This window comes from Phocoena phocoena, chromosome 20 (genome assembly GCF_963924675.1).
Source record: "Phocoena phocoena chromosome 20, mPhoPho1.1, whole genome shotgun sequence".
NCBI lineage: Eukaryota > Metazoa > Chordata > Mammalia > Artiodactyla > Phocoenidae > Phocoena > Phocoena phocoena.
The window spans coordinates 18,825,942-18,843,406 of record NC_089238.1 but is presented as its reverse complement, the minus strand read 5'-3'; the positions used below and the strand labels follow the sequence as shown (position 1 = coordinate 18,843,406).

The following is a 17,465-nucleotide window of genomic DNA, read 5'->3' as shown; positions in this document are numbered from 1 at the left end:
ATTTTTTTCATTTTGTGTTTTTATTTCGTTTGTTCCTTTTATTTACTACTCTGAAGTTGCCATAATAACACGGGCGCAGGGTGCTGGGAGGCCTCCAGTAAGCACCCCCACAGTGGCTGGTCTCTGCTAAAGGCCAAGGAACAGGAAAAGTGCCAGCACACTGTTGCTTTCGGAAACCAGGGGCCGCCCAGCCCTGCGGCACAGCCCTACTGATGAGGGCACACGGGGCAGAGCCAAGGGCATGGTCCCTTTCTGCTCCTCTTGCTCTGAGCCACCCTGGCTCCCGGGGTACAGAAAAGGCGGGAAGATAAGCCAAGGGTCGTGTTACACAGCCATGGTCGCTCTCCGGATGCCTGTGAAAACTCAGATTTCAACATGCAGAGAAACACAACTGGACTTGGACATGTGTTCCCTGCCCATGAAGGGGAGGGAAGACCACAGTGGCTGTCTGGTAAATCCAAAGGTCTCAGCCACCCTGTGGGTTTGGGCAGGCAGGATTTCTAGGGTCCTCGTTGAGCACTAGAAATTGAGCATGTGATGTTGCTGTACAGGGACAAGCTGAAAAAATATCAGACACATAAATGCCCATAATGGTCTGAGGAAAGCCTCATTTGGTGCCATGTGTGTGCTGATGCACTCTCTCTCTGGGGCTGCCCTCCTCTGTGATGCAAGAGAACGTCCACCTTCTGCAGTGAGGCCAGGCCAGTGCTTGCGTCTGCCGATGCCCCTCCCCCTCCCTGTGTCGTCCCACCCCCTTCCCCTTCCTGATTCCCCTGCCTGCCTGGCCCCCATCTGCAGGAGTGGTCCCTAAAGTATGCTGTAGGCTCCCAACCTGTTTGGCCTGTGAATTTAAATCTAGCAACGATCTAAATAAAGATCATGTTAGTACCCTTTTCAAAGGACTTCCCATCACAATCAAAAGAGAATTCTTGCAGACCCCATGAAGCCACTGCCATCTGAGCCTTCCTGTCCCCTAGGCTCATCCACCCATCTCTGTGCCACTCATCTCACACCAGCCACAGCAGCCACCTCAAAGGAGCCCACCCACCCTCTGCCTGGAGGGTCCCCACACCTCTTCATAACTCTGTCTCCAGAGGGGATTCTCAGAGAGACCTCCCTGCCTTCCCCCATCACTTCCTAGGCCCTTGTCTGTCTTCATTTTCATCATGTCACCTGTCACTTGTGACTATACATCATTTATGCTTTTACTGCTTGTCCATCCACCTGGGAATGAGCAGAGGGAAGTGCTGTATCCCTGGGCCCCACACAGCAGCCCTGGGCACTTGGAAGGTGGTCAAGAAATATTTGTTAGAAGACACCTAGAACTCTCATTTACCACTGTTTCCCCAGCACATGGAACAGCTCTCCATGTATAGTAGATGGTCAGTACATGCTTAGTGTACAGGGACAAGCTGAAAAAACACTGGACATGTCAATGCCCAGAAACGCCTGACCAAGGACTTGCTTGTGGCCAACTGGGTTCCAATGGACGAATCTGGAATTTCCAAAGGTGAACCCAGGACTCAGCTTCCTCTTTCCAGCCCTCCCCAAACCAACAGAATACTTCTGAGGCTTCTTGATTTTATTTCTAAACAAAGATAAGCTATCTAAGGCTTTAAAACCCCACACTGTTTGCTTCTTTATGAATGTTGAATCACTGACTCAATTTATTGCATCCTTTGAGTCATCCATGTCTCATTTCATAAAACATATTCTTTCTAAGTTAGGATTTTACATCAGGATTGAAACAGAATATTGAACTCAGTTTAACAGAGTCTCAGCACTAATTTCTGGAAACAAATTCCACTTAAAAATGACCCTATTCCCTTAAGAGAAGTGAACACTGCATATAAAGAACTATTTTTTTTTCTAAAGATAATTTGGAAGGACCTCTCCTACCTTGGAGAGAATGCCCAGATTTAAGTTACATAAACAAAAGAGGTCCATTTATCATGACCCTCTCTCAAGTGCCAGGGCTCTGTGGCATCCTGGGCATCGGGCATGAAGTCACCAGCTCTGCAGACTGGTAAATTGTCCTTCCACAAAGCCCTTGCGAATTCCATAGCAAATAAAATCATATTTCACCCAGAATTTTGGAACAATGGGGGCCAGTCACACAAGGGGTTCTTGACTTAAGTTAGACACACTATTGTTAGCTACTTTTGCCAAATATACCTTACCTTTAAAAAGTGCTGCAGGAGATAACGAAGTTGTGGGCCATGCATTTATAAAAAGACAATACTCAGCACTCACACATAATTGTGTGTCGTTTAGCTGGCAGGATAGAGAACGCACGTTGGGACCCTACTGCTCAATCACTAGCTTAAGCTGTGTGCAAGCTTCTGCACTGGTTCACCAGGAATAATAGACTACTGATAATTATTATTACAAATTAAATGTATATTATACAAATTATGTAATTAAACATTATGTAAATATAATCATAAAAATTAAAATGGCCAACACTTCTTGAGTGTTTTTTCTCTGCCAAATGCCATTCTAAGCCCTTTTTTACAGGTATTGCCTTGTTGAATCCTCACATCCATGGTACCGGGCAGTACTATGATCTCTCATTTTAGACGAAGAGATTGGGGCACAGAGAAGTTAGGTGATTTGGTCAAGATCACAGAGCTGGTAAGTGGCAGTGTCCCATCTGAGCACTGGCCCCAGATGCCACGATGAAAAGGAAAGCAAGTGAGGGAGCTGGAAGTGATGGGGAAGGTGAGTAGGGTGGCCTCTCTGAGAATCCCCTACTAGAATGGAGTCATGAAGAGGTTTGGGGGAAGCCATCAGGCAGAAGGCTGCCTGGGCTCCTTCAAGGGATGGCTGATGTGGCTGCCCAGAGATGGGCAGATGAGTCTAGGGGAGAGGAAGGCCCAGGAAAGCCTCAAGGGGTCTGCAAGGAGTTACGATTCTATTTTGAATGTAACGGGAAGCCCTTAGAGAAGGGTGCTAACACAATCTGTAGATCTTTGCTAGATTTAAATTCAGAGGTTGAGAACCTACAGCATACTTTGCGGACCGTATCTTATACAACTTTAATCTGCTTCTGGGTAATGCTGGTGCTTGTTGGGAATATGTGATGATACATTGAGGAAAGTTGTCTTCCCAAATGCCCAGCATCCTAATCCTGCCAGGGTTTATGCTCTTGGACATAGGGGCTCCTCTGGAGTCTCACATTCCACTTCTCACTCACCTTATTCTATTTCTCACCTTCCACGCAGAAACTGTCCATTCTCCACTGAAAAAGCAAAGCTGGGCTGCAGCTCTGATACATGGGGGCCGGAGCCGCAGGTTCAGTCTCAGGGGAGTCAGTCTCTGTCAGCCACACGCTTAGACGTCTAGTTCCGAAGACTCGGCTGTGACCGACTCTCCAGGTACTGCTATAGACTGGAATCCTCATTCTCCGCACACATGTCATCTTCGTCCTTAGGGTCTCCTCACTCTCTGCCCTTTGCTCTGTTCTAATTTTAAGGAATTCTACAAGGCTCTCCTGGCTCAGGCGTGCACACCCAGAACATGAGAGCACCTGAATATCAGAGTATGTGTGCGCATGCCCAGGGCATCAGAACACGTGTGCCCACGCAGGACGTTGGAACAAAGTCAGCTAGTGCGTTCTTCAGACTTCAGAGACGTGTGTTGTTGGAGAGCTTTCAAGGATTGTTGGTTTCACTTTTCTCCAGCCCAGTAATGAGGGGAAAGAGAAGAGTGAGCAAGGGGGAGGGGCTGAGCGCCTTTGAGATAACGAAGAGTGAGCTGTTACTGCGCACCATCAGGGATGGCTCATGGGAGGAGGCTTGTCATGGGATATGAGCCTACCAGGCTGTGGACACCTCAACTGTGAGGTCTCTATCAAGAGGACGTGGCAGAGTCAGCCTAGCTCAGACAGCATCTCTCTGTGAATGTCAAAATTGGCTTGAAGGCTAGTATTAGTTCCTCTAGACCGCTCTCTCATTATTTCTTTATTCTGGTTAGATCTGTCCATTCTGACTCAGCAGAAAAAACACAGGAGATGGAGACAGAGCATCCTAAGTATTCTCTGTTTTGAGTTGGTGACTCAGGCCCTGCCAGGCTACACAGCACACACCCAGGGCTGAAGATGACACCTATAAAAGGGGCTTCTCTCCCAAACACTGCAGGTCTACACACGTGCGCGCACACACACACACACAGTGCTGGGCAGAGAGCTTCCGGCACAGCCTACTACCTCATGCACCCAAGAAGTCCTGGATTTAATGGCTGGGCTTATCTTGTGCAACATTCCCAAGGCTCCATTTTTCATTAAGCAATTTTTAAAGAGTTTTATGACCCCGTGAACAATAATTTTTTTTAGTGAAAGCAGACTAAATTGTAAGTGGCGGTAATTACACCAAACTAATTGTAGGCAAAATTAGTAACAGGTCAGATCTGTTTGCAAAAGAAAATATACGCTTGGATCACACCTTAAATGATCTCTAGGAAATTAATTCATCACGGAAAAAAAAAATCTTCCTAAATTAAAACTGGTGTCTCCAAGAACATTTGCAGGGAATAAGGTTTCCTCTTTGGTTTTGATTTTGGTTAGATATCCAGTGTGTGTGTGTGTGTGTGTGTGTGTGTGTCTGTATGTGTCTTTGTGTGTGTGTGCACATGTGCACTGATATTGAAGGGCAGGGTTGTAGGTTTTCACAGAGCCAACCCAGACAACTAAATGCCTCCTTAGTGGCGCACAGAGTGTGACCTAGACGTCAGGAGACTTAGTGCATCCTAGTGCCCTAAGAGGTCATGGTGGGACCTTGTTCTACTCAACCCTTCTCTCCTAGATGGGATCAGCTCACTTCAGAGGAAGCATGATTGGATATCATGTGGCATTTTCCTCTGAAGGGCCATCTTAGCGTGGAGGATGAGCATTTGATAAAACCAGTACAGAGGCCACGCAGAGTTGACCGATGTTCCCACAGAGGTCAGACTCACAATGACCCAGATCCCACGTGCACTGAAGCTCACAAAAGCAGAATTACTTCTTTCATGGAATTTGAGTCCCAAGGTCACTACCCATAGCTAATATCCTACATAGTCGAATTACCCTTGAGGTCCATGGTGAAGAACCGAGTTGGAAAGTGACATTTCATCTCTCAAGTAGTTATCAGTTTGGGAGCACTGATTCCTGCCTCTGCAGGAGACAATAAGCTGCAGTACCTGGTTTATGTTTATGGGCCGTATTGCATAAATCACATCTCTTTAAACCCTAATATCCACTTAGCATGGAGCAAGGGTGTGCCCAGAGGCATATTCACCTGAGACCTACGCAAGGCAAGATCAGACGCACACCCAAGCCTGAGCTCTGTTTGGTGGTGAGGTCACACAGTTCAAACTCTTCAGATGCCTTCCTTCTCATTTGCTGAGCACTTGAAATTGCATGACTTAAATATGAATATCATGGATTCCCCTGTTAGCACCACCTGAGAGGAAGTGCCTCCAGCCTGAATTTGCATGGAGAGGTACCAGTGAATTTCATAATAGGTCAAATGGCTGGGGAGGTGCTTTGAGAAAAGCATGGATTACTGCAGGCCCAGCCTGGGGAGGGTCCAGAGCAGCTGCCTCACCCTAATGTAGGGATGCTTTACAAAATACACCAGGAAGCGTTAGGATATGTGAATTTCCAGGAGGATGAAAATTAGGCCCCTCTCACGTACGCACACGCGGTAGACATTGGTGTCCGACTCAGTCAATGCTTGGTGGATTGAAATCACCGTAGCTTCTGCACATGCATCCAGTGATGTGAGGTATCCATGTGGTGAGGAGGTCCAGCAGAGGCCACTCTAGGCCATGTCCTCCCTTTACCATTTGGGTCCTGGGTAAGGGTCATCCAGCCGGTCGCAAAACACGTTCAATGACAAGAAGTGCACAGATCCTCAGCCCATCGCATCTTGGGTGGCTCTGAATCCTAGAAATTTCGTCACCAGGCCTGGAATCCAGAGGTCCTCAGGGGTGAGAAACGTTTGCTGGTACTGGGTTTGGCTCTCCTCTAAAGGAGTATCAGCTGGGTACTCAGTAACCATTTATGCCCCTGCAATGAAAGGATGTCGTCACTCTTCCCAGCCCTCCTGGCTCCCGACAAGCCTGAGCATGTACACCCTATCAAGACAGTATGTGTCCCTCTTAACGGTCTCACACACCAAGGTCTGGGGCAGGGGGTCTTTCCACTGAGAGCCTAGGGGTAAATTTTAAATGACCATGTGGCAATGGGGGTCAGAGAGGCCAGTGTGTGCCAGGAATTCAATAGGACTGAGAACTGGGGAGTCTATCCCAGGACAGGGAGGTCCTTGTGGACTTTTTCCCATGACAGATCCTGAGTTACCTCCTTTGGCTTATAGGTTCACAAGATCCTTCATGGCCTGGCCCTGCCTACTTTGTAGAGCTGCATTGCCCACCACGCTCTAGCCATCTGAGACCACCTGTGTGCCTTTGACTTAAACATGTATTCCTTTTGGAAGTCCCTCCCTGCTGCTTCTCCACCCACCTAAATAATTCCCCCTAATCCTTCAAAAAAGGTCAGGCAGCACAGCCTAAGGGACTAGGGAGTCCTCACCTCTCATGGGGGTGGGTGTTCCTGCTCTGACCCTAGAATGCAGAGCTTTCAGCCCAGCGAACACTTTTCATGCTGTATCATAATCATCAATTACCTACTCCATGGCTGCCCCACCTTCATCAGGCCTTGAGCTCCACTCCAGCAGGTGTGTCCATGAGCCCATGGTCTAGCCTCATGCCTGGCAGGCTGGGCAGTTGAAAAATGTTTGTGAAATGAATGAATGCGTCATGCTACCTCCAAGTCACTCTTCAGTGGCCACGTCAAGCTCTCCTTGGTCAGTTTTCAAAAATAAGCAGCATTTACAGGAAGGCACCACCTAACTCACTTGTAGAAAATTCCACAAAAGGCATGGTTTTAACCAGCATTCTGGACCCAAAAGGCAGTGCGATACCCGAGATTCAACATCAATGAGGAAGAGGAGGAGGGGAAAAGGAGTAAGGATAGGAGGATGAGGGTAGGAACAGCCAGGTAGATTCACATAGAAACTGACCTTTGCACTTGTTTCATCCAACTACCTGAGCTTCCCAGGCAGTGAAAGGCAGGGATGCATGCAGACCCCTGGCCCCAAGGGAGAAACACTCTAGCAAGTCCTCATGGGCTCTGGCTGAGAAAGGTTCCCAGGAAGAAAACCCGGTCAGAAGTTCAAGTTTTGCAAGAAACAATGTGGTTGCAACAGCTCAGAACCATCCTGAAGTCGTTCCGCAGTGGCTTCAGCCAAGTAGCTACCAGAAGGGCCTTCAGAGATTCAAAATCTAAGAAAAATAGTCCTGGCATCTAATTACAACAGTGCAGTTTGCTGCTTTTATCTGTAATTGTCTTTCATTCTAATTTACTTTACATCTAAACTGTGATAATCAAGACAAGCAGAACAGAATGGTCTCTAACTGGCTATCCTACTGACACCCGTTAATGCCTAATTATAACAACTAAATTAAAGATGCGACTGTAAAGAGGTGGGATATCAGTTTGAAGCATTTAATTCTGTGCAAAGAAGTAGAGATTTTAAATCCTAAGTAAGAAAATCAATATTATGCCTCATTATATTGGTATCGCTAAACAGATTAATGAAATTGAGTATTTTGTCGTGTTGCTTTTCTTTTTTCCAATGTTATCCTGATGCAATGATGGTTTGTAATGAAGGAGTACTGCAGGGGAGGAAGTCTAAATGGAGAATCAATTTATATACCAAAATTGGGAGATAGCTGATCTCATTTATACAGCAAAGATTTTCTTTTGATATGGTTAGATTTTTAGATAGGCATCATGGGTCTGGACTTTTGCAGTCTCATGGAACAAAAATAAATTCAACCCAAAGCTAAGGGAAGGTGCTTTCTCTCCTCTTCTCATGAGCAGATATGAACATCTTGACAATGCCAGCATTCACAGACACTGTGGTTTGGGACAAGCCTCCTTGAAGCTCCCTGTGCCGGTGGCCGCCCAGGCTGAAAATGGCCACCCATGAAAATGCAGAATGTGAGGAACAGAGGGAAGCTGGGCAGATGAATGGACAATTTACCAGATCCCCAAGTGCCATCCAGTTGGTTGGATGCTGGAGGAGAATGGTGAGATGAAGCCACGCTTCATGTTTGACAACAAAGCTTGAAAGTAGAAGGACCAAGGTTTGCAAAGGGAAGGTGTGCAGTTCCTGGGCTGGGTGGGGGCACTGCACACAGGTCCCTGGCTAGGCAGCAGCAGCCTGTCCATCCAACCTGCCCCATAGACTTTTATTTGTTTGCTTACTCTTTCTTCCTTTCTTCCTTCCTTCCTTTCTTCTTTCCTTCCCTCCTTCCTTCCTTCTTTCCATTTCTTTCTTTGTTTCTTTCTTTTTTTCTTTTTCTTTCTTTCTCCCTTCCTTCCTTTTTTCCTTCCTTCCTTCTTTTGCTTTCTTTCTTTTTTCTTTTTCTTTCCTCCCTCCTTTCTTCTTTCCTTCCTTCTTTCCCTTTTTTCTTTCTTTCTTTCTTTCTCTTTCTTTCTTTCTTTCTTTCTTTCTTTCTTTCTTTCTTTCTTTCTTTCTTTCTTTCTTTCTTTCTTTCTTTCTTTCTTTCTTTCTTTCTTTCTTTCTTTCATCTTTCTTATTACAATTGCCCATCCTAATTTCTAAGTTTTTTAACGCAAAGTCAATATAGGACTCAAAAACCTAAAAATTGCCAAATGCTGACTGTGTGAGTCACCATGTGAGTCATCCATCTTAGTGCCCATGCTGCAGAGATGCACAAAGGCAGATCTTTGAAGAATCCAACGATCCTGAAAGAGAGGGACTAACCACTTTGAGGAATCTCCAGAAATCTTGTGGATTTGGATTTCCTGACCAGTGAGTTACTGTGAGTGAACAACTTGAGGGTTATGGTTTCCAGACCTCTTTGGGGGCCAGGGACAGTATAACCATGAAGCAGGCCAAGGTCCTGTGCCCTGGAGCTTGCATTTACAAATGGCTGGGTCATGTAGGGCTGCCAGGCCCAGCAAGCAGTGGAAACCCGGAGCTGGGACCCAACCTGGAAGGAAAACCCAGCTTCAGTGAATATACCCAGAACTTCTAGACTGGAAAATCAAAAAAGAAAACATGTTCATTTCCACTTACATTTAAATGTAATTTTTCAAAAAGAAAATTTCATTTTGAATTTTGCATGTATCATCATCTTTTCAGATTCTGGAGATTTTCAGATTCACCCATCTTGTAAGCTCATGCATGACATGAAGGCAAGGATGATGGTGCCCTAATGGCAGTGATCATCACAGGCCCAGGAGAGGTCACCAGCCCCCTCAGAAAGGCACAGCATAGCTCCTGATCCTGCAGGACCAGACATGTCTCTAATTGTCCCAGTGCTACAGGCACTCAGAAAGCAAGCTCTGTAACCCCAACCAGGTCCGCCTCTCAGCTGCATGAACAAAGCCAAATAAAAACTGCTGGCAGCCTCTGGTCCCACTGCAACAGATGTGTTGCCTCTGCACCATCTTGTCTGTTCTTAAGGGTTTTTTTTTTTTTTTTTTACTTCATACTGTCCCTTCTGTCTTGTTTACGAGGCTGCAGGAACACCTGTGGAAGAACGGGTCCCTGCAGAAATCCTTGACTTCCATTTAGATGGTTTGAGACTAAGTCAGCCAGCTCAGCAAGCCCATCTGCAAATGATTCTGTGTTCTTCTGCACACATTTACTCTCGATCTAGAGAAACTTGAAGAATCACCCACAGAATAATCCCAGGCCTATAGCATCACCACACCTTATGTGCCCATGATTGTTACCATGTGCAGACATTCATCCACACATGTGCTAAGGACCTGCTGTGTGCCACTTGGCCTTGAGGTCTGTGGGCTGACTCTTGATTCAACCCAACTCCGCATCGCACAGGCTGCTTCCGTTATCTGGCCTGTGTCCACGTAGCCATGGCTTTGAGAACAGAGGCCCTGACAGCCAGAAAAGGCTGTAAGGCCTCCGACCACCCCCATATTGTTTCTTCTGGTTTCAGATGAAATGGCTCATTACCTGGTGGGGAAAACCGACATGGAAGCCACCAGAATGAATGCTATCCCTTACGACAGAGAGAAGAGGCATGCTTCTAAGCAGACCTCAGTCTAGGGGGGTGTTCCCTACTCTCAGTCTGACTCTGGGCACCTTAGAAGCCCATAGCCCCATACATACCTTTAAAGACCATTTGCCTAGTACTTTATTTCATTAGCAAGGATGATGGAAGAGCAGTGACATGACTTGCGACTTTGTGTGAGAACTGCCTCTTTTTCTTAACCTTATGTTTTTAGGCCACGGCTCTTGCTGTATAACAAGCCACAGCACCAAAACTTAGTGGCTTAAAAACAACCATGTTTCATGTAGCTTTTGCTTCTATGGGTTGGCTGGGTGGTTCTTCCAGTTCAGGCTGGCTCAGCTAACCACTGCTCGGCTCACTCGTGCATCTGTGGTCAGCTGGGGAGTCGGCTGGTAGCTGGAAGTTCTAAGGTGTCCTTGGTCAGACTTCTGGCAGCTGGCAGGCTGTTGGCCAGGGTGACAAGGGTGACTGGGCCACATGGCTCTCATCTTGCAGCAGCCCAGCCCTGGCTTCCTCACATGGTGATCACAGCAAGAGAGTGAGGCCGAATGTATGTTTCAAGTCTCTGCCTGTAATGTGTTTTCCACTGTCCTGTTGGCTAAACCCAAGTCCCATGGCCAAGACTAGAGTCATTATGAGAGGACACCACCTAAGAGCTTAGATGCCAGGACAGGAGGAATTTGTGGTCAGTTTTGCATCCATCAGAGTTGTCTTGTTTTGTTTTGTTTTGTTTTCATTTTCTAGTCTCTTTAATTGAATGATTCAATCATTTATTTCTAACACTTAATGTTTATAGATGCTGTACAGGTTCAGCTTTGATTCCCTGTTTAGTACACGATATTTAGAAAGACCTTTTTAAATTGCAATTAGAGTGAATTTTTTTGTTTGCTCACTTATCTGGTGAGTATAGTTATGAATTAGTGTGCTTTCTTGGTGTAAAAGTTGTCAATATACTTAAAATTATAAAAATGCTCACTCTATTTTAAAATTGAAATTTTACTGAGATTATTATAGATTTGCATTCAGTTGAAAGGAATGATACAGAGAGATCCCATGTACCTCTTCCTAGTTTTCACCAGTGGTAACATCTTGCAAAACTATAGTATAATATTACAACCAAGACCATGACATTGATACAGTCCACATATCATTCAGATGTCCCCAATTTTACTTGTACTCATTTGTGTATTATTATATATTCAGTTCTATACAATTTAATCACATGTATAGGTTCGCATATCTACCACCACAGTCAAGATACAGGACCTTCCATCATCATAAGAATTTCTCATACTGCCCTTTTAAAATCATACTCTCCTGCTTCCCATTCTCCATCTCTTGTCCCTAACTCCTGCATTTATAACATTTTGTCATTTGAAGAACAATATATAAAATATGTAGTATGTAACATATGGAGATTGGATTTTTTCTTCGCTCAGATGATTTCCTGAATATCCATCCAAATGACTGCATGTATCAATAGTTTTCTTATTTTCATTGCTGAGTAATATTTCTTGTATATATGTACCACAATTAAACCATCCACCTGCTGAAGACATCTGAGCTGTTCTAGTTTGGGACTATTATGAATAAAGCCACTAGAAGCATTCACATGCAGGTGCTTGTGTGCACATAGTTTTAATTTCTCTGGGATAAATACCCAAGAGGGCAATTTGGGGTTCCCAGGGCAATTTCATGTTTAGTTTTATGAGAAACTGCCGAACTCTGTTCAAGAATGGCTATACCATCTTACATTCCCATCAACAAAATAATAGTGGTCCAGTTTCTCTACATCCTTGCTAGCATTTGGTAATGTCACTATTTTTTATTGTCACCATTCTGATCTGTATACAGTGATATCTCATTATGGTTTTAATTTGCATTTCCCTGCTGGTTCTTAATGTTAAACATCATTTCATGTGCTTATCTGCCATCTGCATATCGTCTTCATTGAAAAGTCTGTGTCTTTTGCATATTTTCTAATTTGAGTGTTTGTTTTGCTTAATTAACTATTGAGTTTTACATGTTCTTTATATACTCGAGATACTACTCCTTTGTTGGCTATGTGGTTTGCAAATATTTCCACCCAGTTTGTTACTTTTCTTTCTCTCTTCTTCACCTGGACTTTCACAGAGGAAAAGTTTTTAAATTAGATGAGGTCCAACTTATCAAATTTTTCTTTTATAAATTGTGCTTTTGGTGTCAAATCTAAAGACTCTTTGCTTAGTCCTAGATGCCAAAGTATTTTTATTTTCTATTTTTCCTAAAGGTTTTATGTTTTAAGTCCATAATCAATTTTGAGCTAATTTTTGTATAAGGTGTGAAGTTTAGTTCGAGTTTCATTTTCTTGCTTATAGATGGCCCCTCATTCTAGCACCATTTGTTGAAAAGGCTATCCTTCCTTCATTGAACTGCTTTTAATCATTTGTAAAAAGAATATGGAACACTTCATGACTTTGTTTATCATCCTTAAGTAGTGGCCATATTAATCTTCTCTGTATCATTCCAAAATTTTATTATATGCACTATCAGAGTGCATACTGCTCATGTGTTTTTGACTCATCATTTTCACTTATGGAAATTCATTTCTGAAAATGAAGTAATATGCCCAAGTCTATTTAGTACAGCATTATTTATAACAGCAAATAAAAGGAGGGAACATGTCCAAAAATTGTAGACAGGTAAAGTGTGTTAGTCATCCATTGCTGTATAACAAATTGCCCCAAAACTTAGCAACTTAAAACAACAGCTTATATCACAATGTCTCTGATATCTGCCCATGGCTTATTTGGATCATCTAAATGAGAAAGACTGCTCTCAGATGGCAGCTGAGGCTGAGGTCTTTCTCTGAAGTTTCAACTGGGAAAGGATCCATGCCCAAGGTCACTCATGTAGTTGTTGGCAGGATTCAGTTCCTTGCAGGTTTTTGGACAAAGGGCCTCAGTTCCTCTTTGGTTTTTGGTCAGAGCCTACCCTCAGTTTATTGCCTTGTGTGCTTCTCCATATTGCAACTTGCTTCATTATAATGAACAAGCAGAACAAATGCAAGAAAGTGCTAGGAGTCTTTTGTCACCTAATCACAGAAGTGACTTCTCATTGATTTTGCTGTATTCTATTCATTAGAAGCAAATTGCTAGATCCAGCCCACACTCAAGGTGAAGGGATTACATAAGAATGGGAATACAAGTAGGCAAATATTTGGGAATCTACATCAGAAGCTACCTACCACAATAAGTAAATTACTACATGTTTTTACAATTCAATATTATGTATCCATTGAATTTACCCCAGTAATTATATGGGGTATGGTATTGTTGTCATGGGTAATGAAAAGAGCCTCAGTGACTTGTGATTCAACATCAAGTATTCTAAAACATGTTGAACTGGAGCACCAGGGGAAGATGAGAAAAATATTAGACAGAAAAAAATAATTGATAATGGCTGAGAATTTTTCAAATTAACTAATAAAAAATAAACCTCAGATACAAAATCTCAATGATCTTCCAGTAGGATAAAATAAAAGAAAGTCACACCAATGAATATTATATTGTAATTTCTAGAAATCCATGATAAAAAGAGAAATCTTTAAAGAAACCACAGAGAAAAAGATTCTGAGAAATAAAGATAAGAATGACAGTTTACCTCTTATCAGAAATATTGAAAGTCAGAAGACAATGGAATAATATCTTTAAAAACTAGGGGAAAAAATTGTCAACCTAAAATTGTATATCCAGTGAAAATACTAATCAAAATTGAAAATAAAATAAAAATATTTCAAGATAAAAAGAACTAAGAAAATCATCACCAGTTGACCTGTTACACAAGAAGTGAAGGAATTTCTTCAGGCTAACAAGAACTGATACAAGATGGAAACCTAAGCCTACATGAATGAAGAGCCCTAGACATGGCAAATACATGGACTAACTATTAAATACATTTTCCTCATTTATTAATTTCCTAAACAACATTTGACTGTTGGAAGAAAGGAACTAACATTGTATTGTGGAGTTTCAATATATGTAGAAGTAAAATGTATGTCAACAACAGCAGGAAGAATGAGAAGGTAACTATTAAAACCAGCAAAGAAGTTCAGACATAAATAAAGGATAAAGAATGAAATACTAAAATTTTTCAATTAGTCTTAGAGTAGAAAAAAAGGAACAATAAGAAAATAGAGAACCAATATGATGGTAAACTTAAACCCAACAATATTACTAATAATATTAAATGCTATTAATATTAGACTAAAAAATGAAGACCAAATTATATACTGTCTACAAGAAACAGTCTAAATATAAAGACACAGATAAGATATATGTAAAAGGATGATAAAATGATATATAAACAACAAGAATGAGAAAGGCGATGCAGCTATATTATAATCACACAAAGAAGATTTCAAGATAAAAATATTTCGAAAGAGAAACATTTCCTACTGACAAAGGGTTAATTCATCAAGAAGACATACTGAGTGAATGTGCATATAACAACAGATCTTCAAAATACATGAAGCAAAAATAGACAAACTAGTGGGAGAAACAGACAAATTTAGAATTATAACTGTAGACTTTAATTCTCCCTCCAGTAGTTGATAGAAGAAGTAGACTAAATAAATAAATAAGGAAAAGTGATATTTGAATATTACCAACCAATTTAACCTAACAGAGCTGCATAAAACACTGCATTCAAAATCAAAATGCATATTTATTTCATGCGAGTATAGAAAATTCACCAAAATAGACCATATGTTGAGAGATTAAAGAAGAATCAATAAATGTTATACCTTGAAATACAGAGTAATTTTATGACTATAATAGAATTATTACAATTAAATTAAAAGTTAGAAAATATGAAATACATCTTTTTTAAAAATCCACAGTGTTTGGAAATTAAACAAAATCTTCTAAATATGTCATGGATCAAAGAAAAAAATCACAATGTAAATTGTAAAATATTTTAAAAGGAATAATAATGAAAACACAATGTTTTAAAATTTATAGTATACAACTAAAGCACCATTTGCGGTAATGTTATAGAATTAATTGCTTATATTAGAAAAATGAAATGGTTTAAAATCAATAGACCTAATTTCCAACTGAAAAGTCTAGAAAAAAAATAAATTAAATAAAAAGTAAACAGAAGTAAAGAACTAAAGATATCAAAGGAAATTAGTAAAGTAGATCATTTCTTTGAAATGATAAATAAAACTGCTAAACTCCTAGAAAGACTGATCAAGGGAAAAACAGAAACACAAATTACCAATATCATAAATAAGAGACATTATTATGGCACCTACAGACATTAAAAGGATAATACAAGAATATTATGCCAAAAATTCAAAAATTTGGATGAAATGGAAAAATATTTGAAACATGCAGCTATCCAAGCACATCCAAGAAATGTAAAAATATGAATAGTCCTATATCTGTTAAAGAAATTACTTTCACCAATAAAAATCCCCCACAAAGAAAGCTCCATAATAAGATGGCTTTACTGGTAAGCTCTCTCAAATATTTACAGAATAAATAATATCAAACTTTCACAAATTCTTTCAAAAAGTAGAGGAGAAGGGAACATTTTCCATATTATTTTATAAAGTCAGCAAAACCCTCATACCAAAATCAGAGGATATTATAATAAAAGAACAGAACACACCAATATCCCTCATCAACATAAATGATAAAATCCTTTACAAAGTATTATAAAATTTAATCCAACAATATATTACAAACATAATACATCTCAAAAAAGTAATATTATTCCCCCAAATGTAGGACTGGTTTTACATTTGAAAATCAATTGCAATTTACCACATTAAAAATTAAGCAGAAATATTGTATAATCATCTAATAGATCCAGAGCAAAAACCTTTGATAAAATTCAACACAACCTCTTTTCAGCAAAGTAGAAATAGTAGGAAAATTCCTCAATCTGTTAATGGGGTTCTGCTGAAAACTTACAGCCAAAAACACACCTAGTAGTGAACAACTCATACATTTCCAACTAAGATTAGGAATAAGCCAAGGATGTCTGCTTTCATTTTACTAGAAACCCCAGACAATTCAATAAGGCAAAGGAAAAGGCATAACAAATGGGAAAGAGGTAATAAAGCTATGCATATTCACAGATAACATTGTAATATACAGAGAAAATCCTAAGAAAATTACCCCCTAAAATATTAATTGAAATAATAAGTGAATTTAGCAATATCACAATATATATACAAGGTGCATATACAAAATACAATTGCATATTTACATATTAGCAATAAAAATATTAGCTTATACAATTTTAAAATAGCACTAAAAAGACATAATACTTAAGAGATAAATTTATCAAAAGTTGTACAAGAAATTTGCCCTAAAATCTACATATAACTACTGAAAGAAAATTTTTTAAATCTAAATAAGCAATGAACTAATCTACTTTTTAGATTGAAATTCTCAATACCTCCAAGATGTCAATTCTTCCCATTTTGATCTTTTCATTCAATTCCATGCCAAAAAAAAATTCAAGAATCCAAACTGTAAAGCTGATTCTAAAAATTATATAAAAATCGGTCTAGTAGAGCAAAAGCAATTTTGAGAAAGAAAAACAAAAGTTATTAATGCTTGTTACAAAGAAATAGTAACACTGTGGTTTTTGTATAAGGAAAAACAAAAAGATCAATAAAACAGAATAATAAGTCTAGAAATAGAGCCACATCTAAGAGTCAACAGATGTTTGACAAAGGCACCAAAGTAATTCAATAGGAAAATAATAGTCTTTTCAACAAAAAGTTCTGAAACATCTCAATATCTGTATGAAAAAAAAAGATAATCTTTAAGACCTACCTCACACCACTGACAATAATTAATTTAGTGTAAACCATAGTCTAAACCTAAAGCTAAAACTATAAAGTTCCTATTAGAAAAGTTAAGAGAATACCTTCATGATCTCAGAGCCGGTAAAGATTTCTTAGTGAGAACCCAGAAGCATCAATTATAAAAGAAACATAAATAAATTTAGCTCCATCAAAAGTAAAAACTGCTCATCAATAGATCTTGATAAATAAAAGAATACACAAAGCAAAGACAAGGAGAAATATGACAAATGACTTGCATTTAGAATATACAAAGAAATCCTACAATGCAATAATAAGAAAACACTCCATTACTACTGGGCAAAAGACTTGAACATACACTTCACAAAGATACATGAATGGCCAGTATGCACATACCAAAGGGCTCAACATTATCGTTAAGGACATGCATACTAAAACATTAATGAGATACCACTTCAAACTTTAAAATGATGAATTAAAAAAGAATGACCACAGCAACTGTTGTTGAGGACATGGAGCACCTGGAACTCTT

At 40.5% G+C, this 17,465-nt stretch overlaps 1 non-coding gene across 1 annotated transcript; it reads right to left on the bottom strand.

Annotated features, from left to right (window-relative positions):
- Positions 1-12,542: 12,542 nt before the first annotated feature.
- LOC136141603 (U6 spliceosomal RNA) lies at positions 12,543-12,647 on the bottom strand. Its single transcript, XR_010657775.1, has one exon. It is a non-coding gene; the product is annotated as a U6 spliceosomal RNA (small nuclear RNA).
- Between the last annotated feature and the right edge of the window lie 4,818 nt (positions 12,648-17,465).